Source organism: Telmatherina bonti (genome assembly GCF_933228915.1).
Source record: "Telmatherina bonti genome assembly, chromosome: 18".
NCBI lineage: Eukaryota > Metazoa > Chordata > Actinopteri > Atheriniformes > Telmatherinidae > Telmatherina > Telmatherina bonti.
The window spans coordinates 8042356-8051234 of NC_136616.1; positions in this window are offsets into that span (position 1 = coordinate 8042356).

Sequence of the window (8879 nt, forward strand, 5' to 3'; positions counted from 1 at the left end):
GATAGGAAACCCACATCTGGTCCTCTGATGAACAGCTAGGAGGCTTTCTGGGAATGCAGGGTTTGTCGGAGGGAATGAAAGCAACGGAGCTTTTGAGCATGTATAAAAAAATGATGTATACTTCTACTGGGGACCATTTTCCTGCTATCTTCCTCTAGCTGTAATAAATAAACCTGCCTGGGTCGAAAGCTAAGAAGCTGAAGGGTCCTTGCTTTCTGTCTCTATTTCTTTCTTTGAAAGTCAGAAACTCCTTGTGATCTTTGTAGGAAAGGCTTGTTCAGCTTGGTTTACGGTTCTGATTGTTACCATTGGTTCATGTTGCATCTCCTCATCAGTGTAGTAGTTGTGCATTTTTTTCCTGAGGTTTGATTCGTGGGACATCTCATTTAAATGAACGAGAGTTGAGTCGAATCATTCCGGTTTTCCCAACATTATTCCTTTCACGTTCAAACAGGGAAAGACACAAAGAAAATGTTTCTGTGCTTTTTTATCTTCTGTTGCACAATGATCATAAGAGTCCACATTTCTTTCACTAATGGTTGTGATAACAGTTAATAACAAGGTAACAATAGTTAAATGGTCAAAAACTCTGACAGTAATGGGGTAACAAGCAGTTATATGTGGCTTTATACTCCTGTAGCGAGCTGTAGACATGACTCAGGCTGGTTTACTTCCACAAATTCTTTATAAGATTAATTACAGCCACTAAAACATTTGTTCTAATAAATAAAGGACAGTTAGAGAGTTAAACTTTATCATGTCATACATGATGTGCAGCATAACCAGCCTGTGATACAACCATACTGCAACATCACTGCAGGGTTTTACAAATCCTCTATTAAGTTGGGAAAATGTAATTAAGTTTGCATTCTGCACTTTGGTTTTGGTCCTTCAAAGTTTAGTTGAACACTTTCATGCTTTATGTATTATATTTAACACATAGTTTCTGAGAGCATCACTGTGTGGTAAAAACTGCTAAAAACCTTGTTGTGCACAATCTGATTCTTGTCGTCTGCTCCTGGTGGAGACAGAAGTGATATAATAATACACTACAAAGGGTTTAACATGTCACATGTTGTGTGAAAGGTGGAAGCTAGGGTCTATACCAGCATTTAGCGGGGGAGAGGTGGGGGACACCCTGGACAGGTTACTGGTCCATCACAGGGTCAACATGAAGGGACAAGCAGCCATTCACACTCACATTCACTCCAAGGTAAATTTGGCAACATGCCGGAGAACCTGGACAGAACCCACGCATACACGGGGAGAACATGCAGACTCCACACAGAAAGGCCACTGATCCACATCGCTCCAAAGATCAAATCACTTGCTCTTCATTCCATTTCAGAGATTTCTTGGAAAGTTTCCATAATATCCATCAATAGTTTTTTAAATTTCTGTTGCAGATAGGTAGACAGACGGACACACAGACAGACAAACCGGCGGAATATATGACTTGCTCAATGCCTTAGTGGAGGGAAACAGAAAGCAGATCCACCAGTGCCAGCTGCACGTCTGACTGTCTTATTCCATTTCAAAGAGTTTCTGGTGAATCTGTGCTCTGAATGTCTGAAACCTGGAGCACATTCGCTGCTGGAATAGACGATTTACCGACTCGGTTCTCTTACAAAACCTGAACTCATGCTTGTTAGGAAAACTACGTCTGTTCTCATTTATGATTGTTCAGAGATTGCAAGTTAAAAAGTACAAATATTTTGTCAGTGTACTTAAGTATATTTTTCAGGTACTCTGTACTTTTATGAGTATTTATTTCTCTGATGACTTTTTTTGACCCATTACATTTAAATATAAATATCAGAACTATCTGCTCCTTAGTTTTTTTTTTCTTTTTTCCCTTTTTTTGGCACTGCAACACCAATGTGCATGGATGGTTTTGGGTTTTGAACATAGATGGTATATAAAAGATGGGCGGAGCCTTTATAACTTCACTCGTAGGTTTCTGAGAGCTGAACTGAAGCTGAATGCGTATTCCCATCATCGACATCTTTGCAGCGTGACATGTGCCGTCTCTCCCAGAAAGTACAAAAACAGAGGTGGAGCTGAAAGCGTTGGGGATGGATGATTGATGTCCATTAAACTCCAACCTGCCTGTAGCCAATATCTGGCTGAGCTAACAGGAGCTAACAGGCTAACAAAGTTAGGCTGGTTAAAGCAAAATCAAGATATTAGCCCACTAAAACCCGCGGTTGTACTACACTCTGCCTTTTTGCAGCGGTATCCCGGGTACCTGTCAGTCAAAAGGACATGTCTTTAATCATGCTGAACTTTAAGATGAATTTGGTTAAAAATGGATGAGCCATCAAAACGTTCACTCCCCCCACAGCTCTCATGAAGGTAAACCTGTCCTATTAAACCTTAAAATGTTTTTTGTACAGGCTGTAAACATGATTATTTCTGCTGTGAATTTGGTCTTTTTGACACTGAGATTTGCTCTCTTTTGAAGCCCCTGGTGGATGAGAGGAGGAACTGCAGTTTTTGGCACTTCTGCATCGGCTTGACCTTTTGCAGCTTGGTTTTTAACACAGGTTTTATATGTGCATTTAATAGATTTGCAGCATGTAAATCATGCCATAGAAAGCACTTTGAATTGTACATGAAAGGTGCTACACAAATAAACTTGCCTTGCCGAGAAAGACTTTTTACTTTTAAAATGGCTTTTTTTGTACATTTCAGAGCCGGTACTTTTTACTTTCACTTGAGTAGATATTTGGATCAGTACTTTTTACTTTTACTCAAGTTGATTTTTCTTCCATAGGTATATTGTTTTTACTCAAGGAAGAAATCTGTGGACTTTTGCCACCTCTGTGATTGTGATGATAGTCATCAGCTGATGGGAAATTGCCTTTGCTTTTCTGTTTACATGGGATAAAGTGCAGCGTCATGATGTACTGCTTTTCAATGTATGTTGTATTTATTGAACTGCTGCTGCTTTATGCTGTGTTATGAATATCTGACTCGCCCACAAATGGACCATGGATGGAAATGATTCACTGGCTGACAGAACCCCACACATTTTACACGTACAATTTATCATAATGTTCATTGTTGAACCTGTTTATATAAATTGATTTGATAGAAAAGTCAGATTTATTCAATAAAGAGAATTTAAAACGTGTGTGTGTGTGTGTGTAAATGGACTCTCATGTATTTAGCTTAGTGAAGCAGCAACACAGATTATTCAAACTTCAGCAACTTTTTATTTTATTTTATTTTATTTTAGTTCTTTGGGCCATGTGTCTTTTCCCACCTCTGCTTTACAGTGGCCCGTGATAAAATACGCTCATCACAAGCTGTGCTTGAACCCTGTTGGAGTCACAGGTAGAGGAAACGCTTTTCGGATTTGTTACAATGTGTACATATCATGTTGGTGAGGAGAGTAAATGAAGATGGTAATTAATACAAATGGAAGAAGTTTCAGGCTGTGGGTAAAATCACACACATATTTTCAGGATGAATAAACAATATCTCTTTGGAATGATGCGGCTTAAGCCTGCGATCATGGTACAATAAGTGATCATTATCTTTGCAAAGGTTAACTCCAGGCAGTCCAGACCAAGCCTCTCCAGAAAAATACAGTAATTCACGTGCAAAACCTTTTATTAAAATCTGAAGCAACCAAACTTACTAGTGTTCAGACTCCTCCTCCGTGTTTCACGTAAAATTATTACTGGAAATGTGATAATGTGCAAACAACAAATATGTGTGGTGACTCTGTTTCTTCCTCGTCTTTTTTTCTTTTTTTAATGTCTGATTACATGGCACACTTGATTTGTCTCATTTCAGGGTTGAGCAGGACGGAGATGGTAACACAGTAATTCTGGGGCTCAGCACCATCAATTCAATTCAATTAATTTAATTAGTGCAATGGAGAGAAAGAGGCAAAACAACAAGCTCACAGGGTCCTCCAACAATGAAATGAATTACTCATGAGTGAAAGCTCATCAAATCAGCCAGCTTTATATGTGGAGAATATTAAATCAATGTGCTGGAAGACATATGACTGGAATGACTTCTACTGATACTTAAAAGGCATGAAATCTCTGTTGGACTCGAATCAGATCATGATAACAGGCTGGCAGTTATTTGATGCTATTTGGAAAGTTATACCCTGGCTTGACATATCAGCGCTCTGAGACATTTGGACTTATTTTTAGATGCTGTTTTAAATGGGAAACTGGTGTCCATCAACACTGACTCAATGACCCTGAGACAACAGAGACCAGCAGCAAACCCGCTGGTCTCTGTTCTCTCAGGGTTCTGAAAAATAGCCTAATGATGTATCAGTGTGGACATGATAGATTTAAAGTTGATTAGACAGTGAGGTCGTAGGTTTTTCCTGGTAAGTATGGTGGACTGGCTTGCAGTGAACTCATCGTCATGGTGGAGATGATGTGAGCTTTGTGACATGGTGCATCATCCTGCTGGAAGTTTCCATCAGAAGATGCTACACTGTGCTCAGAAAGGGATGGACATGGTCAGCAGCAGGACTCAGGCAGGCTGTGGAGGTTAAACCAGGTCATGTTGGTACTAAGGGGACCAAAGTGAAACAAGAAGATGGATGGATCCATGTTGTCATGATGTTTCCAGCAGATTCTGATCCTACCATGTGAATGTGGAGCTGAACTGGAGACTCATCAGACCAGCAACGTTTCTCCATCTTCTATTGTCCAGTTCTGGTGAGTCTGTGTGAATTGTAGCCTCAGTTTCCTGTTCTTACTGAAAGGAGGGAACCCGCTGTGGTCTTCTGCTGCTGGAGACCATCTGCTTCCAGGCTGGACACGATGTGTGTTCAGACATGGTTCAGTAGTGGCCATTTGTACGTGGTGACGACTGCTTACAATATTTTCATTCATTCATTTTATTAACCGCTTAGTCCAAAACAGGATTGTGTGGAAGCTGGAGTCCATCCCAGCACTCATCGGGCAACAGCCGGCAACACCTGGATAGGTCATCAGTCCATCTGGTGCTTGTAATATAACTTTTATTTCACTTTTTTGTAATTTTCACATTATTAATGTTTGTTTTGCACTTTGCTGAAATGCTTTTGATTTTTAAAATAAAGCACTTTGTTGTTTTGTACATAAATGTGCTTTAAAGATAAACTTACGTGTCCTTGGCTGCATCCAGGGGCCATATCACTTCCTTTTGAGCCACTCTCCTATGACATCCACCAGACAACTGCTGGATATTTCACATCATTCTCCCACAAATCGCCTTTTCTGCTCATCCTGATGCTCAGTTTTGATTTCAGCATTAGACTGATTAGACTTTTTGATATAGAAACAACTGAAGATATGTACCCATTAGTCAGTCAGTGCCTGATCAAACTAACCTTGATCCCATCACCGTCCAGCTTAACATTCAGAGATTACACATGCTGTGACCACATCTCTCTTTTTGTTTAATCTTTAAAACCTGATATGAAGACCTAATAAAGTCATTCTGAGAGGTTCCAGTTCTCTTTTGAGCAGCTTCTTTCAGCCACGCAGGTCAATAATCCGATGATTGACGCCCCTCTGTCTGGTTGACTGGCTCAGATATATGGCTCTCCTCTCAAATGGTCAGACCTTTAAGCCTGAATATGCTGATGGTTAGAGGATGGATTGATGGCAGCCACTGCGAATGCACTAGAAAGACAAAATTATTGGTTTACAGGTAAATGGCACATGTGTGTAAATGGATCGTAGTGGTTTCCCATTGATTAACTGCAACTCTGAGATAAACACAGCGTTTGCTTTGGAATCTGTTTGTTTCTATTAGGGAATACGATACACGAGGTGGGTTTATGTGTTCCTATAAAGCCCATGCTGCTCTGTAAGTAAGCCTAAGAGGACGAAATGAAGACTGGATGTAGAAGCATGATGGGCAGGCCCAGTTATTCTGTCATGGTGGCAGTAAGGCCACGCATAGCAACTAACGAGGAACTTTGTCAGACCTGTGTCCAACATGATGAGCAGAGATAATGGAAGGAAAGTCGGAGCAGAGAGAAATGCCATTTCTGCTTCAAATGCTCTCGCTCTCTCTCAAATGACCCCCTTCTCTGCCAGAATCAAATGGTGCCATTTTCGCAGGTGACACCTTGGTTTCGGTGGGAGCCTTGGCAACTGGCCAGTGTTTAGGATAACACACGGTGGTGCAGCAGAGACAAAGTGGCTTGGCTGACCAGGGCTGAGCTCACATGTCGTCTCCAAAATATGCTGCAACTGTGCTTTTTAGGCCCAGAGTGGCTCACAGTCTGATTGGTTTTATTTCAGCTAATTATCAGGTTCGGATTTCCACTCAGGAGGTACATGAAATACAGCAAACTGATAATCTGCATTAAAAACAGGCAGTAGTCTGTTGATCTGTATAAATGTAGAAATTTGGACCCATCCTGCACACTAAAAGAAGCTAATTACTATTATTTCAGCCATTTATTCATCTTGGACTGGAACAGACGGCGGTTATTTGAATGCAGCTGATTTTTGACAAGCTGACGTTTGCAATAAAACTGAAAATGATACATTTAGAAAAACTATAAAGTCAGTAGCTACAACATTAGAAAGACACTTCAGGCCACTCACAGTATGTCATACAATCATTATCTTGACTACCACAGAGAAGCTTAAATTGCTTGTGAGAATACCGCAGCATGCCAATATTCTTATCTTGATTAGCTCCTTTTCAGTATTGAGAAATTCAAGGGCTTGTGGAGATGTGTCCTCATCCCAGACTCATTTTTCTGCCCTCTTTAACTGCATGCCATCTTGTTTAGGATTTCATTTCCTTTATGGAGTTCATTTCTCTGCAGTCAAAATAAGTGAAATATGAAATGACGTCCAGGAGAAAATATGATCTTTGTTCCGTTTGACATTTATGACGGTTTGGTTTATATAGTCATCAGTAGGAAAGTGGGAGGATTTACAGGAGCTGTTGGAAAAAAGATGGCTGAAATCTTTTCTGGCTGTATTTTAAATCAGTTTGTGTTCATTGCAACTAACAGGAAGCAGTTTATGCTGTCTGATAATCAGTGACAGGCAGGACTGTCTGTTTGAACACATCACATTAGTCCTCCATAGGATTTTATAAGGAAAGCCTTTAAATATTTGTTTTGTGGAATCTTTGCCATCGTCAAAATATGGGCAGACCAGCTGGGTTTGAGGCATCGATGGGAACCCTTTGTTATGTAAGAACAGATGCAGTTTGATTGGTTGATTGTTGATCTTTTTGTTTGTTTACTGCCATAAAAGTCACATTCAGTTTTTCTCTCTGCCAGATAAAAGACTGTTTTTAATACCAATTAGCTCTTCCTCAAAGTCAATATTATATTATTCTTTAAGAACTGATTCACATCTATTTACATTAATTTAAATACCACCAAAGTGTTGATCACTCATTTTCATAAGTGCAACGTAAATAAGCAAAGCTCTAGTAGCGGCTCTAACAGCAGTGATGCAACAATAGATCTGTAAATAGAATTTTTATGTTTCACAAAGGGAAAAGCTGTTGTTTAAGGGCTTCCAGAAGTTCTGGATGCAACAAACTCTTTTTGACTAAAGTAAACAATGATCTTGTTGTTCGCTTTGGTCAAAAATTCCCTGGATGAACACCACTGGTTGCAGCGTGTAGCTTAAAGCTGTCCTGCCACTGCACAGGGCCCCACCAGCCACCAGGGGACCCCATAGCTGAATGTCCAGCCTCTTAGAAACTACAAAATAAATTTAGATTAAAAGTCCACTTTTAATGTCGCGAGTAACTTCAGACATTAAAATGATTGACAGGTGAACCTCCTGCATTTGAGACAGGACATGGATGGAAAGCAGTGCTGTGCATCAGAGGAGAGCTGTCTTAGTGGGGAAGGAAGACCCAGAAGAAGAAAGAGGAGGGAATGAGAGTCAGAGGATGGGCAGCGGGGGGGGGGGGGGGGGGGGGGGGCTATCTGAGCTAGCCTCAGATTAATATAAGATAGCTGGGATTTGTATTGTGTAGTTCTCAGCACTTATTTCAAAAGATTGCCACATAATTTAAACATATCTAGCCTATGTTTGCCTTCATTATGTGTGTAAATTTAGTATTTTCACCAGGCATGTCAAAGTTAAACATTAATACAGAAAAAAATCTGTAAAATTAGCACCATAACGCTTAAACACATTAACAAGAAAGTTATATTAATAACAGTAATATCTGTGTCTCCACGTGACCTTTCTGGACACTCAACGTCACTTTATAAGAACAAATCAATAAGTATACACATAAACAAAAGAAGCATAAAACAATATTAATAGTCAGAGACAGCGAAATGTTACAGAGATATGCCCGTTTGAAGAGATGTGTCCTGAGTTTGGATTTTAACAATGTTATGGAATCAGAGTTACGGAGGTCGGGGTTGGGTGGGGGGGGTTCCAGAGATGCGGGGCAGAGCAGCTGAGTGCTCGGCTCCCCGTGGTAGCAAGGCGGGCGTGGGGGGTGGTGAGACTGATGGAGAAGGTGGATCTTAGAGATGGTTTGTTGATGTGTAGGAGGTGAGAAAGGTTGGGAGGGGCGAGGTTATGGATGGCCTTGTAGGTGAACAGCAGGATTTTGTGGAGCTGCTGCAGGATAGGGGTGATGTGATGGGTTGGTGGGGTTCTTGTAATGACCCAGGATGCTGCTTTCTGAACCAGTTGAAGTTTGCAGTTAGTATACATGTCATATTATTTCTGAATTTAACATCATCACCACGAGAAAAGCTGGTTTTCAGCATGCAGCCTTGTCACAGCAGTAAATCCACCAAAAACAACTTTATCCTCCTTATTGAAGAAGATTCTGATAGTTTTTCAGTTTTACATTTAGAGGATATTTCACACATCTTTCATATTATGAATCACTCATCCGTTGCA